At 40.0% G+C, this 22,160-nt stretch overlaps 1 protein-coding gene across 1 annotated transcript in view; it reads right to left on the bottom strand.

Moving 5' to 3' along the window:
* Positions 1-19,221, bottom strand: part of NLGN1 (neuroligin 1) — a 375,596-nt gene extending 356,375 nt beyond the window's left edge. The window contains exon 1 of the mRNA XM_059479156.1: positions 19,061-19,221. The gene's annotated coding sequence lies outside the window, so the exon portion shown is untranslated. The remainder of the gene's footprint in view (positions 1-19,060) is intronic.
* Positions 19,222-22,160: the final 2,939 nt, after the last annotated feature.

The raw sequence follows: 22,160 nt of genomic DNA, 5'->3' as shown, positions 1-22,160 counted from the left end.
TAATGACTTCTTTGAAGTTCTCTTTCATTACACTGGGAAAGTTCAGATGCTCTTGCTGGGACAGTTCAGATGTCCCAACCCACACTAATTACCAGACAAGTCCTTCCCGTTCATTTTCATTGTTAAATGCCAGAAGCCAAGGAAGGTAGGCCCATAATGAGGCCACTGCTCAGGTATTAGTCTCTAGCCAAGAGCTAATTCTCCATCTGAAAAACTTTGTTTTCCAGCTTCTGAAACTGCTCATTCATTCCTAGCATGGTTTAATTGACATGTAAACCATCATACATCTAGTTTTCCTTTCACATGAAAGATTACTTCCAAGTGGAATGTATCTAAAATGAATGGCTCTGCTCCATCATTGTACACTGCCCTTTACAGGAGAAACAGCTAATGGGAGAGATGCATTGTTCTGCTTGGGATTTACAACCTCACACTGTCTAATTATTCACAATGCATTATCCATCATACCACAAACCTTTTCACAGGAGTTGCAAAAAATATTTGTTCCTGTTAAGGAACAAAACCTAAAACAGAGCTATCAAAGTATGCACAACCTGGGAACAAAACCTAAAACAGAGCTATCAAAGTGTGCACAACCTGGAATCCTTTATTAATTTTTTGGAGTATCAAACTTGCTGAAGTTCACTTTTTTTTTAAGGGACTTTTTTTTTTTTTGAGCAATGAAATTTCTCAAAATTAATATGATGAGGTAAGCAAGGCAAATTAAGTGTTGACTAAAATGATAAAATGCTTCTAATCTCCATACTAAGAAATTCTTTTAATATCTTTCAGGTTGAAAAATCCTAATCTGCTTTAATTGGCCATTAACAATTATAATACGGTTGTAGTATTACACTGGTAATGAGTAAAGAAATATTACCTAAATATTATAAATTGAACATAAGTAGATTCTGAAATACCAGCTGGGATTGGATGGGTAAAAACTGCTTCCTGATTATAAAGCACTTTAGGTCAGAGAATAAATACAGAAAAGGTAAATAATAAATGATAGTGTTAACATTAATAAGCATTTGGGGTTATGAGGAAATAATCTGGTTTGTGCCTATTTTCTACTACAGTGATATCCATGTTCCAACCACAACTGGTAAGTGGATGGCTTCCCTGTTTGCAGACTTGACATTACAGAGATTATGGGGTTTTGAACTAATACTAGATTCCATCATCCCACTATTGATTCTATAAGGCAATGGGATGGCACTTTTGTATCTGCACATGAGACACAATCCTCACAGTGCCCCATGGGCTCTGTGTCACACCAGCCAGCGTGGTGAGGATGGCTTGGACATCACTGTGAGGGCAACAGGATCACCTGCAACTCCCTGGTTGGAGTGGCCAAGAGCACATGGTTTCTTGAGGTTTTTAATACCTGGTTGTCAAAAACATGATAATCATGATTGCTGCCATAGAACAAAACCTTCCAGTGAAGAATACACCAGATACATCAACCTTGATTTATCTTCCTGTGATGGACCCCTGCAGTAGGTCTTCAATAAACACTGCATCAATGAAATTTTATTGCATGGGTAAGAAAAATAAAAAAATAAAAACTACAGTGCCAGAAGATACACATGTTGCCTCTACAGTCCTGAGTGCAAGTTTCCCACCAATCCCACCTGAAATATTAAGCACTTTTACCACCCAGACTCAGAGGAATAAATTCTGAGTTTCTTATGTTTAAATGGATTTCTGATTCCACATGCAAACCAAGACATTCTTTAGGAAGTTTAATTTTCCAAACCAGGCACACAGGATGGCTTTTCTCAATCAGCTTGCAAAACTGATGCTGTTTAAACTGAACCACAACTTATATTCCTACTCAGCACTACTGATAAGGAGGAGTACAAAGTGATTGGACCATCCCCAACAGAGCATCTTTCAGCAATTTCCATGTGATGAAAAGAACCGTCTCCACTCATTTTCATGCTTTTCATTTTTGCACCAGAGATTATGATATGTAACATCTTTCCATACGTGTTTCGACAGGATGAGACCACACACACAAAGACAATCAAGAAGAGCAGAAAGTCACTTCAACTTTCCTTTAATCTGTTTGCTAAAATCTGTCATGTTCTGCCCAAAGTACTGTCATTTGTACAGAGCATGCTGTGTTAAAGCTTCAATCATACTACCCAAATATGAGAAGTCTGGAAGCAGCCATAATGTAACTGGTGTCAGATCACCACAGCTCACGCGTTTCCAAGAGCCTGACATCTCCAAATAAAAAGACAGCTCTTTATTGCATTTTTTGGAAGCGTGTCCATGTTTCAGACTGAATCATATACATGTCTCAGTGTCTCTGGTGATCTGTTTTTCTCTGAAGCATTTGCAAAATATATGAAAACACAATCCACTGTGTAGTTTATTTGCTGCCTCAGAGAGGTCTGAGCCAGTCCATTGAAATTCTGTAGAGTTTGCCTGACTTACTTGACATCCCAAGCACAAAGGAAGAGGCACCATCAATAATCCACTGCACAAAAAGCTGGCTACAAATACCTTCTAAATGATAGATTAAAATCACATCTCTGTAGGGACAAAGTTCATCTCTGTACAGGTTACTAGCACAGATTTATCAGCCTAGGAATTCACTAAGACCAGAGGAATAATTGGTGGGTCAGCTCAGTTGGCTTGTAGGATCAACAAAGAAGGTGAGCTCCACAGGATGATATAGACAGGTTTTTGTGGGTTTATCTTTGCAAGAGTGTTTCCTAGGCCCAACCACATTTTTAATAGCTATTACCACTTAGCTGGGATAAGAAACCCCAATGCAACCTGCATTCAAGTTAATGGGCTGCTTTGGGAAGCATGGTACACTGAATAAAACTCTGACTTGTTAGTTCCATATTGGAGCATGGAAAGAGAGGCCTAATTCTCCTCAGAAATCAACAAAGAATCTATGTAGTGTGTGTGTATGGGGGATAGAAGGTTGTATATTTGTCTCCATTTTTATTCCAACTTCTAATTATTTATTTAAACTGTAACACATAGGTACACACACAACCAGAGATTCTCTGCAGTTCCTGTAATAAAGCCAGTCAGAAATAATGGAGGAGCTGGATACTTGCAGTACAAACCTGTTTTAAGTGGAAAATATCTCTGTGTGTCAAAATAAATGTGAGGTCAAATAAAAGGGGTAGATTAAAACTCATTCCAGAGCCAGACTCCTACTGACACTTTCTGAGTGTAATCCAAAGCTTTGATTCTGCATACATGCATACATTTAACTTTGAGCTAGGAGGAGTGAAATTTCTTGTAAAAATTAAATTATACATGTGCACTTAGAGACTCAGATTCTCACACACTCTGTTTACTCAAAAGGATAAAAGAGCCAGAAAAACATGCTAGACCAAAGAGAAACAAAGAGCAGATTCCTCCTGGAAGAACTGCAGCAGCTGCTTACATTAGAATCAGATTTGCTTTGGCTGCTCAATATTTAGACTCTTCTGTAGCACTTATCCAACCTGGACTACAACTTGACTAATTATGTGTGAAAGACTCCCATTAAATCACATGCCTATGTTGAAAGAGTCCTTAAATATTTATAAGTAAAGAATTTTATCGACACCAGTAATAGATCCTTTAAAACAAAACAGAGCCTTCCAAAAAATAGTAAAAATCTTTATACTTCCTGAAAATACAAGGATTGAGGATACCTGACATCTTGCAGAATCATGCCCTATTGCAATTTTATTGGAAGGTTTGACACATTTTCCACAGCTGCTAAGAAAAAAAAAAAGCTTTCTTTCATATTTGATCAATGGAATTTTTTATTAATGTTTGAAATACTTAAATTATTAGTGATATGGTCATAGAAATCTTAGACAAATCATTATCTCTTGGGAGAACCCTAAAGAAAAATCTTCAAGGAGTAAAGAATATTTATATTTCTCTTTCTAGCAAATTTCAGCTGCTCATACTTTATAGAGGAACTCTGTGTAATGAAAGCCTTTTCTGCCAAAGTCAAAACCTTCAGTATGTATTTTTCCCAGCTTCATTTTTAATTTATTGAAAAGGCAAAGTTTGGACTGAAGCTGACTTGCAGTGAAGCCGGTGTGGGTTGAGGAGTTAATGCCATATTTAATGCATCCCTGTGGGTAGATATGTTCTTTGGGACAGTAGGTAATATTCTCTCTGGGGCTCTCAGCAGTTCTATGTCTCCCTCTATCTTAGTTCTTACACCTAAAAAACGTGAATGTGAGAATATCTGTGCTGTGCTGCAGAGCAGATTTTAAGGGTGAAAGGTGGAAATTAATGTGAGCTTCACTCCTCAAACCATGACAATAAAAATACAAAATCATGTCTGATAGCCTGAAAAAGTACCAAAGTACTGCTAAAATAAGCAAGACAGCTTTTGGCTTTTGTGTGTATTCGTGCAGTGCCATTAGAATCATTGAAGCTGCACAGATAATGTGGAAGGGTTTTATACACAAATTACACGGCTGGGTTTTTTTCCTTAAAAGCAGTTCTAGTGGAAACAAACAAAATTAAGGAAAATGACAAATTATTTCCCTCATCATGGCAGTATCAAATAGAGATTTATGTCTTTATTCTTTGGGGATTTCTATGACTGCATGAAACTATGAAAATTATATCCAAGGTAACAAAATACAGAAAAATACAAAATAACTTCTACCACTCAATCAAAGCAAATGTAACCCGGAGGGGAAAAATATGAAAAATCTGCAGACCAGAAATCTCCATCGTTTCACCTTTTTTTTTTTTAAAGTATTTATTCACAATAAATACTTAATTCCTTAATTTCTTCCAAGTATACAATAAATGCCTCCATTTATCTACAATGTACCCTGTCCAAACCAGCCTGGCAAACCATCAGGAGCTGGAGCCATTGGTGGTGGGACCTGGGTGTTATTTTACTGACTGTGACAAAATCCCTGGGCTGTTCTGTTGGGTTTATTTCATGCACACAATATACAAGAGTATCTCTAAGGCAACAGAGAGCTCCTGAGCAGAGACCAAAAGGCTTTATAAAAAGCCAGCTCAAGAAAACGCTTTATTCTAAGGTTTACTGGAAAGAAACTCCACCATCACAATCATTAACAGCCTGCTGTAGGTTCAAGTTGAGGCTTATTTTTATAATTTAGGCTTTACTTTTAAAGTGCTTGACTTCTGAAGATGTACACAATAAATTTATTTTAACACAGGACAGGGCCTGAATATATCAATGGTGACCAGTGGGAATTGTGTTTATCACTTCCACACATTTCAGATACCTTTTATTGTGACTGCTGCACCTCAGGAGGGTAAAACCCAAGCCTCAGTCTTGAAACTAAAGGTCCTGTTTAAAGGATTGACTGACTTAATAAAGACAAAATTTGGATAAGAACCAGTGCAAGCACGCCTACAGATAAACGCATTTCTGGCTGGGGTAGGTTTCCTTTTCAAGTTATTTATGTGTGATCTGGTAACAACTATTGAAATTCTGAGCAAAATCTTGCCTGTGCAGTTGGGTCTGGCTCTGCAAGGCTGATTATTTCATCCAGTGCTGTTCTCTGTATTCCCACAGGCCACTATTTTGCTACTACAGTGATGGACTAGCTAATGATAAAATCTTAATTATGGACTGATAACTTTGAAAATCCTAATTTCTTTCAGAAAAGAAACATAAATCACCAAGAAATGAAATAACTGCTTTCAGATCAAAATACTAAACCTAAAAATGTCTATTAGGAGCCATAGTGAACTGTTTCAGTGTACTTTGAAGTGGAAATTCAGTGAATTTTATTAAATTCTGCAAATGTTGAGTTACACTTGGAATGCATTTCCACTGGGTTATCAGAACCAAGCAGCTACTCTATGAACAGTAATAGGTACAGATAAAGAAAAGCAATAAAATTATTACCACTGTGTGGAAATTATGAAAATGTTATATTAAAAGTGCTCATCTGGAAAAAAAAAGCCCCTGCTGCATACATTTCAGCAGTGCTATAGGTTTTCCTGCAGGCCTGCATATGAGGACTTCACTCAGACATGAACTTGCTTGTGCTTTTGTTGTTGCTTTCTTAAGAGAATAATATTTCCTTTCCTATTCCTGTATCAGCCAACATCTTGACTTGTTTACAAAAGGAACAAAAACTGCAACACAAGTTTTAACTTTACTCCTGTGCTTTTTTGAGCTCAAGCCTCCCTCCAGTGACAGGTATCGATTTACTGCAGGTCCAGCTGAGGCACTAAAGGAGTTCCAGATCTACCATTGGCCCTGACCCTCCTGCCCTGCAAGGACAGTGCAAAATCCCAACACAATATTGTGTCTTTCTGTTCCCCAGCTTAAAACAATCCTCCTCTGTAAATGTACATATATATATATATAGGGCTGCCTGAGGCTTTCAAGGGAGATGCTTTGCATCATGTTTTCAGAAGGCTCAGAACTCCTGCATCCTTTGTTGCCTCTCTCTTGATCTCTAGAATAAAGTATAGAGCTACATTAAATTTTAGTCACTTACACTTAATCCTGGAACCCGGGAGGAAAACAGCGCCCTATTTTTAGTTGAAACTTATTTGTAGTGGTAAAAACTTGGGTGGTGCTCATAAATTCCTAGAAGAGAAAGCCCAGCTAAAGTGAAGTGTTAACAGCAGCCAAGGCTGCTGCCTATCAAAGCGTTAGAGCATAAAGCAACCCAGTAAAACTTTGTCATCCAATGTACTGGTGGAGCTGCAGGGCAAACAGCCTTCAAAGAACATATTGCACTGCCTGGGAAACCCCAAATCTAATTTAGCAATAAAAAACAAATAGAGTTCAACGAAGTTACTCAAAAATCAATGGAATTGAATCTTATCAGTTATGAGGTTTTGAGCATATTAGAGAACTCTGGTTAGGGTATGGTGTTGCCTGTTGTTTTATATTTGATTTTGCTAAAGGGCATGAGAATGTATTTTATTCTTTAACAAGACACCAGTCTTGACTTGGTCTTTGTTCACTAGAGTGCAGAGGCTGCAGACATGGTCTGCTTCCATTGAGGGGACTGCAAGAGGAAAATGTTGGTGCTTCCCTGCTCCACACCCACATGCCCGCAAACAAAACACACTAACATCAGCAGAGATTCAATTACAGAATTAATCCTTTCAAGCAGGTGGTTTCTGGTGAATCCAGTGCCAGAAACAGGCTCCACGTCAGGTAAATCCAACTTCTACTGCCAAGGAGTTAATCAAATAGTTATTATAACTTATTACTGGTTTAATTTGCGGCCTGCAAAGCATTGTAAACATTTCCGAGTTATTCATAAGTAGCACACCAATTATCTATGTCCAGATACCAGGGCAGATAGATAAATAGATTATTTTGCAATTTAACACATGAATTAATGCATGTGTGTCTGTGTCAGCACACACTGTTCAGAAATTCATCAGCAAGTCTGTTTCTTACATCATTTGGCATCTTTTCCACCAGCAAAAAATGTCAAGGAACTCTTAAATACATATGTAGACTGTCACATAAACTGCAATAACTCTTACTAACAGCTTAAAATCATGAAGTAAAAAATAAGGTTGTAATATTAATGTTCACTGGCGCTGGTTGCACATCATTGTACAGACAAAGGAGCTGTCAAAGGGGATCAGGAAACTCTGGCCTTTTAAATGCTTTCACTGAGGGTGGCTAAGTTTCAGAGAAAGTGAACCTCCCTTCCAAGTACAATGCACTAAACCAATTATGCCAAACTCAGCAGATGATTAGCTTATGCCCTGAAGCATGACATTTGATTATTCTTATCTTGGTTTGCATACTGAAGCTACAAATATTATTAACGGCCATAAAATCATCTGGCTTTAAAAAAAAAATTAAAATCTAGTCTGAAATTTTGATTTGATGTCTTCTTTGTGTGGCAAATTCCAAATGTTCCTTTTGTCTCACTGAATGGTTTAGCTGTCACGTGGTCACCTGTATTCATGGATCTCACAGGATACAAGTACAAAACCTGCACACTTTGTAAGGTTTCCTCAAGGAAACACGACAGATAGGGACACAGGGTTTTTCATTGTTAGGGCATTATTTAATGGGAATGTAACACTGCCAGATCTACTGAAAAGTGATCCACAGACCTCTGGCACCAATGGGAAATTTTCCATGGATTTCAATGGACTTTGGGCTAAGCCTCAGATGAGCTGAATCACACTGCCTATTTGGGCTGTAGCTGAAAGAGATGATTCCCAGTCCTGTTTAAATTAGGGTGAACCACCAAGGAATGAGCCATATCCTCTAAAGATCTTTCCCCAGACAACCCCCAAACCAGGCTCTGTCTCAGTGTGGAGCACTTCCACCAAGGTGTGTCAATTTACAATTACACTGATTGGATTTCAAGTATCATTCTGCTGCCCTGTTATTCCACCATGATTTTATCAAAATCCTCCAGATTTTAATACATCACCCTGCACTGGGAATCATGTTAGTGCAGAGTCATTTTGTCTTAGTAATAAATAATTTCCTCTGAGACACAAACAACAGCTCCTGCTTTTTGAAAGCCTGGCTGGGAGAAGGTACTTGGATAAATAACCTCACTTAGAAAACATATTTGCAAAAGCCTTTGAGAAAGTGCCATGGGTATGACAGTTTCAAATGGTGCTTTAAGAACACTGTACTGGACCTGACATAAAACTGAAGACTTTTTATTGAAACTTGCAATCCAAATGTCCTTCGGGAAACCAGCTAAATCATAATGAATTGCTTATTTGTGTTTGGTTTTTGAAACAAAAAGAAAGCAAAGACTGAATCAATGACCAAAAACATAAAATCAATCACATTAAGAACACACTAAGGAGTGTCTCTCAGCTGTTTTGGGTTGCTTAGTTCATTTCCAACAAACATTTAGGATCAGAACTTGCAAACAGAGTGAAAGTGTACATTTGAAAGATCCAACAGCAAAACTTGTGACTTTAGGGTTATGACTCTTTTTCATTTCTTTTTTTAAAGACTGTCAAAGAGTACATCTTTCCTTTGTTTCAAAGTAGGAAAACTTCAGCTCTTGAAATTTATTAAGATTGAAAAGATAATGAAATTTGCAGCTCCTCCATTACCGATCCTAAGGCTGCTACTTTATCCAGTAGCAAGGCTCAAGTTATATTGACACACAAACAACTTTCCAGGAGACCTTGGAAAGGAAAGGAACCAGTTGGGTGAATCAACTGGTGCCTAAGGTCAGTTTGTTGCTCTGGCCAAGTTTTTCTTTGTGAGTTCATTTAAGGACTTCATTCCCTGAGTTCAAGATGTCGATGTCCAAATACCAAGACCCAAATACCTCTTATCACCTGCATTTCCCTGACCCTGTTTCAGCCAGGAAAGGATCTCACACTGAGCATTATTACAGGACCATAATGCTGCCCTATTCTCAATTTGCAAGTCAAGCTAATTGAATTATCAGTTACACTTCTTTTCCAGTCGTACAATAAGGGAGAAATCTCAGGATGTACAAAAGGGGAAACGCGTTGTTGAAACAAATTTTCGTTCTGTATCTTCTCAAAGAAGGAACTCAAAAAATAATTTAATTTGCCATTTGTATCTGGCAGTATAATTTCTAAAATATTGAACTGCAGAAAAATTTTATTAATTTAATCAAAATGGGAAACTGGGAAGCATGTCCACTCAGGCCCTAGCAGCTCATAAATTGGGCTTTTCTTATCTCTCTTATCAAGTAAAAGAAAACCAAACCACTCTATGAGTACTGAAATTTCTTATCCGCTCTAATCCCAACAACATCTCAGCTAAACTCAACTCCTAATTTGGAATTTGAAATAGCTATTTGTATATATATGTTTATATAAACATCCTAAAAATTCATGTATGTATGTGTATACATACACCTACTCCCTACATACGTACTCTGTGAGTAGGCACCTGCCTTGGCAGTCTCTTAAGCAGACAGATTGAAAACACTTAAATTGCTACAGCTTAATAACTCTGAAGCTCCACATGAATTGATTTTAGTGCTATTATACTGCCTTATCAGCAAATCCCCTGTCAAAGGAAAGGATTTGCGTGCGTGTGCGTCTGCCTGTGTGTGCACGCCTGTAAATAAGGGAATTTTACTACAGGGGTAGTGGAACCTACAAATCTGTCTTTAAGACTATCATCTTCAGTGCACAGAGGTCATGTTTTATGGTGGTGAGGATATGAGAAAGGGCATCCTATGGACAAGGTGCTGGGCTAGGATTTCAGAGGTTCAGGTTCAATGAGGCTCAGGAAGAGGCTGCTTCCATGACCCTGGACAATTCAGAGTTAACCAAATGTTCAAGGAACCTTTTGTCTGAAGGGCAGCTTTGCCTTTCCCTCCTCCTTTGTACTTGCACATAGATTACACACACTTTGCACCAGCTCCTGGCAGGTGGTTTGTGGAGAAAGGTAGTCTCTGAGGTTTTTTACTCTGAGTAAATGCATCTTACACAACTCAGCCCTGCACCTATGAATTTCTGTGGCACACAAACACTTAAATAATTGCACTTCACAAACGAGGACCAGAGTTGTCCTATCACATTTCAGCTCTCAGTATTCTAAGAGAATACACAGTAATGCCATATAAAGTAGGGGATTACTAAGAGGGAGAAGAAGGGGGGATGGTAGTTGAGCAAAGGATAATTAGCAGGATCTGTATTCCTACCAGGTATTACGCTACACCAGCTAAGAATACAAATGGAAGGGTCACATATGCAAACATTGTATTTACATTATTATAGCAAAGAGAGATTTAAAGTTACAGTTGTCATTGAAAATCATAATTTTTTTATAGTATCCTATCCATGAAAAAGACTGCTAGATTAGAATTTGAATGTAATACATTAGGAGTACTCAATTAAAAAAAAAAAAATCAGATTTGGGAGAAAGATCAGCACACCAAACATAGCTTCAACTTTCAAACGTTATTTTCCATGTGTGGGCAGTGTTTAGCAAGTTACCTTTTTTTTTTTTTTTTTCCATTTTATGGATTCTTTCCTTTGAGCTTGACATGGCCAAGAGCTGGGCAAGCGGCTCCCTCTGGTGCTGAACCAACGAGGCTCTCCAGGTTTTACAGACCTTGCTGTCTGCGTTCCAGTTTGGAAGCCGATTGTTCAGACTCAGAATTAAGGCTTTGATAGTCTGCAAAATTATTTATTTTCATACCTAGCTTTAGTGAAATTGTCTTCAGAGAGTTCTGAAAGCTCCACACCACTCACTATGGTATCATCATGTGACACATCTAAACCCAACACAACCCACTGCTTTAAGAACCAGCCTGAATATTTGAAATATCAAATATTTTCTGAATTAAAGTGAGACAGCAGCTCAAGTATATTATCAGCCAAATGTCAAGTAGCTTGCTGCACTAACACCAAGCACAACTTTTTGTGCTTGGAATTACACATCTTGGTGTTTACATATTTTTCAGTTCTACTAGAATTTTCACCCAGTGTCGCTAAGTCACTGTAGTACTGCAGTTAGTATTTCTCTGAATACCTGACCCTAGATAAAATATGGAGAAAAGATGCAATAATTGGCATCACAGATGTTATCATTGTTCTATGGTGGTTAAAGTTGTGTCACAATTTTCATTACATTTTCCTTATTATTCAGAGCTATTTTTAAAATGTGAAAAAGTTACACATATAAATTTCTGCCTAGGAAGTTATAATTCTCAGGAAAACGTGTTTATATCCAAGGAGAAAATGAAATTTTAAGACTTTTTAACAAAATATTGGAAAAAACCTAACTGGATTCTAACTCATCACAAATGCTGATTGTTTGCACAAATACAATCTAAATTTGGAATAAAATTATTTTAAGAAACAGTCATTTCATGACTGGCCAGACCCACATACACAGGGATGCTTTGTTATTTTTGGAAAAACATGCTTGAAAAGAATTAAACAGTGCTGCTTCACAAGAGCTGAACAGCATCCATCAGGGTCCAACACAACTTCCCCATGTCAAACTCTCCTCATTTTCAAAGATCATTTCAAAGGGCAGGCTCTCAAGAGGGGATCATTCTTTGCTCTGCAGGTGTCTGAACCATGAAGAGACGCCAAATGAAGACAGACCTGTGGCTCCCCCATTAATAGGAGGTTTAATATTTTCTTGCCTCATCTGCCAGAGCCTTTATACAAATTCTCCCAACTTTTGAACTATGCAGTGTTATACATAATGATTTGAGGAGGCAGCACTGTATTTTTTCCGTCTGCAGCGAGCTTTCCAAGCATTCATTAATCCTCACAGCATCTCAGGGTAGCAGTTCAATTTATGGATGGGAAAACAAAATAGATTGAGTGCTGGAATTCATTTTAATGTAAGTGCCAAGCAAAGGAATGGGAGTGAAAGTGCTCCCAGTGTTTCTTCCTTGTGGACACGCAGCAGCTGAAGCCTTGGACATGGGGCTGCTGCAGAAATCTGGCACAGCATCATTGCTACATCTCAGCCCCAGCAACTGGGTGGAAAATGGAAAGCAAAGCCTCTGCATCCCTTGGTGAAATGGGTATGGTAAAAGGGGGAAAAAGAAAAATAGGAAAAAAAAAAAGGACGAAAAAAAAGAGACAAGAATCATGGTGATGTAAAATGTTGCTAAACAATCAAAAAGGAAAGCTGTGGCACCCTTCAAGGTCTTCATTAAGGTTCCAAATGTTAGAAAATTTATGTCTGGGTAGTGATCTTGCTCCTCATTATTCTAGTGAATTACTAAAATATAGAAAGTTAAGTGTCAAGTTAGACCTCAGCAACAAGCTTCAAAAACATCAAGAGTTGCAAGAGTGCAAAATGATGGATGTGAACAAAGAGCAATGAAGTCAGCAGGGTTTGCATACTCTAAAAATTGCCCTGCTCTTAAATGTTAGTTGCAGCATATGTTCCAAAACAATAGAAAATCTCGTTTTCTTTAATAGCCTCTTTAAAGCAATGTCTGTAGTTCAGTACTGGTCAATCTGTGCTAAGGCTTTCCCTTGCCAAGTGGTATTTGTCTCTACATAGGCTAAAATGTGCCAAACATAGGCAAAAAGTCAATCTCCATTTTTATATTTGGATTTTTTTGAGAACAAGCAAATTATACAGCAGGGAAAAGTAGTGTTAACCATGCATTTCCCATTAATTCATTAAAGACAGAAAAATTGACAAAGCCATTGTGTGATTAAATTAAATGCTATTTCTTCACACACTTTTGCTGCACCTTTTGTTGTACCTATTAACTCCAATAACAGTGCTGCAATATCTGTGTATTCACACTGAAATTTGAATCAGACCACACATCATTTCTGCTGTATTTTTGCATTACCATAAAGCATTGTGCATGTACATATATCGATATGTAATTACTTCTGCTTTAACTGGCCTACCAAAGATGAGAAAAGTCCTCAAATATTTGAGGATTTTCTTTTCAGAAGTGTCTCCAGATGTTTATTTCCCTGAGCATGCTCTATTTATCTTTCTGACCACAGTACTTTCACACAATTTTCCAGTTCTCCCACAATTTATGGCGCTTTCCCATGTTGTGAACACCCAGCCTCAGTGAAACTGTGGTAAATCATGTGATAAGAACTCGGTGAAGCCTAAATTCCTTGGAACACAAGAAGTATTTCTATTTTCATCACCTTCCTGTGCATTGTCTTGCAGAAGAAGGTGATGATTTTGGCAGAACTTCCTGGTTGTGCAAGGAATGCAAACAATACTTCATAAAACCTCAGAACTCTATAATTCATCTATAACTTAGTAACATCTAATTTTCATTTTACTGCAATATAAATGGCTATGTCTTTCAGTAAAACTTCTTCTGCTTTTAATTTTCTAATAAATATGTTCAATTGGCGCCAGTCCAAATTTTTCTGAGTTCAGGAGTTTGGGGTATTTTTTAATAAATTCAAATATGTCTCAGCCAGAGGTGATGCTTTACCAAAAACAACAGAGAAGCCAATTCTGAATAGTTGTTGAGTAAACTAAAAGGCAGAAGCTAAAAATAAATACCTGCAAGTATATCCCTATTTCCTTAAGACAAACATCCACCATACTGAATGCTGAAAAATAACTCTACAAAACATTAACAAAATTTCTACATCAAATTCATATTTCAAAATTCAGAAAACCCCTGCGCTGTTTTATGGCAACTGGGATGGAAAGTCTCCCATCCACTTCAGAGGAACAATTCACTCTCCCTCTTTTCCTTCCTGTGAATAATAAAGTTCCTCTTGATAGGAAATGGTTCAAATTCTAAATAAATAAATAAGCACATCTGGTATTTATTTATCCCAGTCCTTGGAAATGTTATGCTAATTGCAGTTCTGTTACTAAGGCTCTGGAAAACATAGTTGGGTTTATATTATTTTACTGGAATCCACAGATAGAAATGCTTTCTTTTCCAGTGTTTCTCCCCTCTGCATAGTATGTGAAGTTAGTAAGCTGATTAACAATATAGCTAACCAGTTCCTACTATTATGCTCAATCAGTAGCAATTTATCATTAGAAAATTCAATACATCATCTTTTCTGGCACTTCTTCTTTCTAGCTTCATTCTCACTATTTTCAGTCCCCTCATCTTTTCCATCATCTTCTTCCTACTGTGCAGGTGACTTGACCAGCCCCTTCCTCCACAGAGAAAATACATCAGAAAACCTCCCCTAAACCACAGTCAAGGTTCATGTTGATAAAGCTACAGTTCATGTTGATAAAAATACAAAATTTCATTTTGGAAATTTACTTGAGGTAGACACATGCTTAAAAATCTAGAAAGTCTTCAAATAATTTCATTCTTCTTTCTGACTTTGTGAAAGGTTTCTGCAGCCCACAAGACTCATGTACAGGTATTGCAGTTTCCCAGAAATGTGGAGAAATCAACCTCACATCTAGTATCAAAACAACTTGGTCTTTTCCACAACTAAAATTGGTCTCTTGTGAAGATTTAATCCTATTTATGCAAAGATATAGCCTTAACTGGATATACAGCAGATTTCTGGCAATTACTCCTCTTCCCCACATGGACCTCCCCAGACAGATGTTGAACTTAAAGTTTAGTCCACCAAAACATGGAGCCCAGGAGAGATCTCTCCAGCTGTCAGCAATAGCAAACTCTTATGCTGTTCACTGAGAAGTTTGATATGAGTGAAACAGAGTTTTCCAACTTTTTACATGAGAAAATGCACATCCTATGCGAGCTTGAAGTTTTATTCTGGTTTTCTAACTCAGCAAGATGTACACAACCAGGCTTTGTGTGCACTTCCACACATCTCTTAATCAGCAGTTGATGCATTCCAAACTCTCAGAGGAGCATGCAAATTTGCTGACAGGTAAGTGACAGAACAGGTACAAGGAGCTCTGCAAGACTCTGAATGCTTCAGTCAACTTCTCTTAAAAGAAAAATAAAAGAGCAGCTGCAGCACATTACTGGGCGCAAGAAAGAGAAAAAGCCCTCATCAGAGTTTTAACTGGGGAAGAGCTTGACTCTAGCAGACACAAATCTCTGGGAAATCAGTTTTCGTCAGTTCTGGAGTTTCTAAACCAAGACAAACACCACATGGAATGGTCACAACTTCAGTGTGCTTTACAAAGCTCATCCTGCTGACTCTGATGGGATTGCAGAAGTAACAGAGTCCAGCCACATATCCTAGCTGGGTGCTCTGGACCTCCTGCCCATCACAGCATGGATCACACAGCCAGCAGGATACCCAGACTGAAGGGGTCTCACTGGGCAGGTGCCCACAGTGTCCCACTGCTCCACAGAGTGGAGGGGTCATCACCTGGAGGCCTGTGACTGAGGCCAGGCTGGTGGCCAGCATCTCCACAACCACTAAATGAGCATTTTACATTCCATGCCACTCATGGAACTCATAAAACCACTGCCAAAAGTAGAAAAATGTTGTCATGCATACCTCTCTTTCAGTGAAGCTTATTTCTGCCAGGTATCAAACATTTTATTTCTTCGCCCATTCATTCTTCTTCCCCAAAAACATTTGCAACTTTTGTAGAAGTTTCATACCTGTCTGCTGGCTACAGCCTGGAAGAAACTAACAAAGGCCACAGGTCCGCTACTTACACTGACTACTGAACCACTGCACAGTCCCAGATTACTCCTATCTCAGGTGCTTTCCATCAGAAATAATTAGGATTTGGATAGCTCCTCACTGCTGAAAATCACCAGGAGATTTCAAGTAAAAATTGAAGTGGGATCAAACTGTGCCATTAGTAACTGCATGGACTTTCTTCTTTGAAAGACTCTTATCTCTGATTTCCCATTGCAAAATTACAGACTCTCATCCTATGGATTAAAGTACAAGAGTTCTATAAATGCTGTTTATCACCTGAAAAAAAATATCCCAAGGCTAATTTAACAGCAAGAAGTAAATAGGAAGTGTATGGCATCTCTTCCAGATATTATATTTGCAGATTTGATTTGCCATACACCTTGATCAGCACTAGGATCCAACAGTCACGAGTCACTGCTGACCCATGAACCCAAGCATTTGCTTGCAACCCACTGCTGCTTAAGGAATTATCATTATTGCAGTGGATGGGGACAAGCATGTTCAAATAGAAAAGCAAACAGGAAAATAAACAAGGAACTTATTCAAGCAATGACCTGTCACTTCAAGAGCTAGATTATGCTCAAATGCACACACAATACAAACGATAATGAACAGTAACGAGGGATGCAGACAACCCATCTAGTGAGTCACCAATTCAATTCTCTAAATGTTCCTGATGCTCAGAGGAAAGACATTTTAAAAGCTCAAAGGAAAGTCTGTTCTCATTGAGTGGCTGTTCCTTGGCAAAGAAGGAATGACAGGAGCTCTACCAATGACACCACAGGAAACACTCCTTGACCCTTTCCAGCTTATGGAGATAAACAGCAAACTTCCTAACCCTGGCAAATTAACTTTAAATAAGAAAGACTGGCATCAAAGTTCCCATCTAAATTGCCCGATTGCACAGTCAGAAATTCTTATTGAAAACATCTTTATGTATAGATTCATGAAGGCTATGAAAATTTGTGCTTGAATAAGGAGAGTAGGATTGAACTCAGCATCTCTGAACTATTTCATGGTAATAAAACTCCCCATTCAGAGGAGCTTAGAGAAAGCACTAAAATCTACATACATTTCATGAAATAACTTCTCAGATTTGGTTCCATTAACTTCACTCAAATGCCTACTCAGCAGCCACAAGAAGTTCAGTCTTACCAGACTGAACAAAATAAAACCATGGCAACAATTTCTGGCAGACTCAGCATATCTATAGAATGGTAAGCATATCTATATAATGGTATTATGCCCAGGAACTATTGACACAAAGGTGTGGTGAACTGAACCAGCACATGTTCAACCTCTGATTAATGTTTTTTGTACAGTGAAGGATTTATGGGCAGCTTTAAGTGGGTCTCTGAACACACAGTGAGCTACATAGGCGATATACGTAATTACAGATGGGTTTGCATCACCAGCTGCAGACCATGCTAAAGACAGTGGAAAAAGAACTCAGGTAAATACAAATTCTGTGGCTTTAAAATTCTGTTAAAACAGCCAAACTTGAGTCCCTTCCTCATTTTGCTTCATAAGGAGATCAGCCTTGTTTTATTCCAGCCCTTTCAGTACAGCTTGGCTGTAAATAACAGCTGAAAAAAATATGTGTTCATGAAAGCAGAAGAAGGTGGAAATAAAGCAACAGAAAAGGATAACATGAAAGAGGAGCTTTCCTCACAGCACTGCAGGAACACTGCTCTACTCTGCTGAAGGACTGAAATCCACAGCTCCTGCTTGTTTTTAAGAGGGTTTAAAATGCTGATGATAAAATAAGCAAAATTAAAAGAAAAAAAAAAAGAAGAAAAAAATCAACAACTTCATTTGCTTGTCTTTTAATCAAAACATGTAATCAGAAGGCCTAAGTGATGATTACCTCCTGCTTTCAGCCTGACTGGAGCAGGCTGTTCATGGGCTTCACTCTTGGCAGTGCCAGGGAAGGTGTCCCTTCCCCACACAGGTAGGCTCACACACCGTGCTCACTTCCCATCGCCGGATCTGATTCCAGAGGAGAGCCAGAGATCCGATTCCACCACAGCTCAGGCACTCCGTGGGACTTCACTAAACATGGGACCCTCGGCAAGACAGCCACCTTTTAGTCATGGCACCTTTATTAGCACAAACACGCTCACAACTGTTAATGCAATATTAATTATCGGGACCAGGAGATACCCAGCAGAAGACTAAAAATTGCCTTTGCTGGAGCACAATTCATTTAGATGATTTATGGAGTTCTTTATTGTTAGCGTCACAAGAGCTTTTTCAAAACAAGAGAAATCATTAAATCCCATAAAACACGGGCTATCGCCGCCGTTAGCTGGTAATTGATACCCTTGCTCGTGCCATTTATATCCCTAAACGGAGCTGATAAAACAAAAATTAGCAAAGCGTGCTGACAGAGAGCAGCCTGCAGCATCCCGGAGGGAGGCAGGGGATCCGTCCCTCCTTCCCAGCGGGAATTTCTCCCCCCGTGCATCCCAGGGAGCCCCAATAGGGGCAGAAATCAGGCTCAGAAATCACTCTGCCGGCGAGGGGGAGGCAGCAGGGAGGAGAGTTCACTCGCTTTTAGAGGGAGAACCTGATTATTATATACCACCACCCCCCCAGCCCGCCCCGGTTTTCCCTCAGGGAATTTTAACTACTTCTCTCTCTCCTTTTTAAAGGCAAATCTTAAAATTAAAAAAAAAAAAAAAAAAAAAGCTTTTGTGTTGCAATTTTCTATGGCTTTGGTGGGTTCTTTTTCACGAATCCTGCCGGGTAGAGAAAGTGCAAAGCAAGAAATAATTTTAAACAGAGGATTGGTGGTTTTAAGCAGTTACAGAATAACAGCCAAGACGTGTGCACAGTCAAGAAACTCCCAAATCCTGAGCAGCCAGGGAGAAGGAATGTATGTTTTAATGATGGGAATCACGCAGACGTATTAGAAATGACTCGGAAGGACGGGAGAACAGCACTGAAAATGCAAATCAATCAGCTCAGATTCTACAGAAGAAGGAAAAAAAAAAAAAAAAAAAGAAAAGCTGCTGATAAGCCTGAGCAAATGCTGCTGCCTCAAAGACAGAAATAGCTCCCTTACCTTATTTCTAATCCTTGTTTGTACCTGCTCTGCAATCATAAATACTTCGAGGTGCTTAACATGGAGCTAAATTGATGGCTGAATTTAAGAATTTCTTCGTACATCTCATTTACAGATTAAAAGGAGATTTTTTTTTTTAGGATCGTCCTCCTCAGCATCCATTAGCTTCCCAAAGAATTCCCATGTTCTTGTAAAAATTAAAAAAAAAAAAAAAAAGGCAAAAAACACAGTACGTCTATATACAACCAGGCACTGTAACAGATCCAAAAAGCCGGGAGCGGGGGAATCTGAGAGGTGTCACTACAAACTTGGCAAGCAAAACGTATCCTCAGCAGGAAGGAGAGAGAGAGAGGCGAAAAAAACCCTGCAAATCAAAATTCCCAGGGAGATTTTGAAAGGGGGGGGAGGGCGGGGGGGGAGAAAAAGCAAAAAAAAAACCAACCAACCAAAACCAAAACCCAAAAGGCACGGAGGAGAGCACAAATGGGATGGCGGGATGTCTCGCAGCCATCCACATCCATCCATCCGTCTATCCATCCATCCGCCGCTGCGGTGGAGCCGCGCTCCGCTCCCCGCGGCACCTGCGCGCCCGTGCGCGCCCCCGCGGGGGATGCGCGGCCCCGCCGGCGATGGGGACGCGCCGAGTTGGCCGCGCCGTGCCCGCGGTGAGGAGGAGCGGGGCCGGCGCTGCCGGGACGCGCTCGGTGCCGCACGCTCCGCTCCGCCGATGCTCCCGCCGCTCCTCCCTCCCCATCTCCCGCCCTGGTTAGCAAAGGTCAGACAGGAGCTGCTGCTTTCACCCCGAGGGCAAACACGCCCTGTGATAACTCTGTGATAACCACCCATGTGCTTCCCGGGCCCGCAGCCCTCACCCCAAACTAACGGGGCACCCAACGGACCAGGGATGCAGGCACATCCCCTCCCAGCTCTCACTTCCAGGGCACCCAACAGGCCATGGATGCAGGCACATCCCCTCCCAGCTCTCACTTCCCCCCACTCTCCTTTTCCCTCCCTGACCCGGTACAGATTTCATCGGAGACTTTTCAAGACCTTTAATTATTCTGTTAATGTGTGCCCATAAATCTTCCAGAGCAGCATTTCATTAGGCAAACAGCAATATACGGTCCAGGGATGTAAACACAGGCAGCAAGGGCTAGAGAGGGAGCACATTGCGCACTGAAAGCATAACAAAATCCAAATCAGAATTGGTCAGTCTTGTTTACCAGGGCTTTTCTAGAGAGATTATTCTATGATTTTTTAAACTTAAAAACAAGTTCCCTGGGAACAACTTGTGTCAGTAGATCACCAGGTTACTGGAGCAAGCCCCAGTTTACAGCACTGTAGCAAGTCTCTCCTGTGAGCCCTGTACAAGCTTGCACTCAGAATAGGGAGGGAAAACAAAATAAAAAGTTCACAATCTTCTTAACTAGTAGTGGTTTATAGCCATATCATTTGCATATTTCAGCAAATGGAAAGAAGGTGTTTGGGGGTTTTTTTTGCTTGGCAAATTGGGAATCACAAAATGGCATCCTGAGCGATGGAGACAAAATATGGATCCATCCAGCTTGGGCAGGAAGCAAACCTCCTGGCTCACCTGGGGGATCACACATGTACTGTACAGGCAGTGGCATTTATAACTTGTTTTATCCCTCACCAGGTGAATGGAAGAGGTTATCAGGGATGTGCAAGCAGATGGGTGTGGAAAAACTTCAAGGGGAAGTATGAGATTCAAAACAGGTCTTAAGTTTGGATGCACAGGAGACAGAGACAAGGAGGGGGGGGGCAAGATATGCAGTGAGGTCTTCCTAGGCAAAGTGGAAGGGTGGGAAGAAACAGATGTAAAGGTAAACTCTTTAGATATTCCTCAACTGGGAAATATGTCCTCATGAAGGACTATTTACACACTATTTTCCAGCAAGGAAATCAAAATCACTTCCCAGCAATTGTGCATGATTGAATTTTGATGGCTGAAGGTGAAGGGCATTAAACTCTCTTAAACCCATTTTCTCCAACAAAAGAAGAAAAAAACCCTCTAAAAATCAAGGATTAATTTAAGGTTGAGTCCAGGAAAGATTCTTCCCAATTCTTGTATGAGACACACATGTTTACAGTAAAATCCAAATACCACACCTGAGAAATCAGTGCAAGTGGAAGAACAATTTTATTCCTCAATGGTCATGTTGGATGCAGAACCATCTGGAAATCCTGTAGAGATTCCAAAGACAGCACCTGTTTGTCAAACATGATGCAGTTCTGAAGTCCTCAGGTAGTGTGACTAACAGGGTTCCAAACCAGAATGCTTTCCCCAAAGTCCAGTGCATCAAAGTCTTTGATTTGTTTCTGTTTTCAAATTAAACAAGACCTTGATTTATCCTCTGGAGCAATGTTTGTGACTTTGGAATATGCAATCTCATCTTGAGCTGCTGCTGAATGGCTACAACAGCAAGGGCAGATGCTCCCATCTGCAGCGTGGCACTGGGTGGAGCAGAACAAGCCCCAGAAATGGGTTGGCAGATGCAGCACCTCTACTACACCTCTGAGGGTGTCTGGGAAAGGCAGCCCCCTCCCCACATGGGCACCACAAACAGAGGTGGGCACGTTTTTCCACACATTCAGGTGGAGCCATGGATGTTGAGAGCAGAGGGGACCTCCAGAAAGAAGGACAGAGCCGGGAGCAGCTGTCCCTACAGCACAGTACCTTCTGCAGCATGGGATTTTCAGCTGCATTTTCAATCTGTACAGTTGTTTTAGCTGAGGAAAATCAGCCATCCGCCCTTCAGAGGCAGCACTGGCAGCAGGAGAGGCCCTGCACTGGGGCAGACACAGAGGGACAGGAGAGCTGTAGGGGAGAGCTCTGTGTGTCAGGGAGGTGAGTCAGACACGTTTCTCAAGTGATTGTTAATTTGGCATTCCCATCTTGAGAAGCAGATTTAACCTCCTGCCCAATAAATTATCCACATAATCCCCACCACTGCAATGCCTGAATTCCTTAAGAGCTTTAAGCTGGGCATCCAGGTGATCAAGTTCACAAAGTCCCTGTGTAAGGCTGTGGATCCAGGCTCACTCAGGTTCTGCAAGGTATGGAAAATGAAATTTAACA

Source organism: Ammospiza nelsoni, chromosome 10 (genome assembly GCF_027579445.1).
Source record: "Ammospiza nelsoni isolate bAmmNel1 chromosome 10, bAmmNel1.pri, whole genome shotgun sequence".
In the NCBI taxonomy this organism is placed as follows: Eukaryota; Metazoa; Chordata; class Aves; order Passeriformes; family Passerellidae; genus Ammospiza; species Ammospiza nelsoni.
Note: the sequence above shows the minus strand (reverse complement) of the source record. Positions and strands in the feature narration are given on the sequence as shown.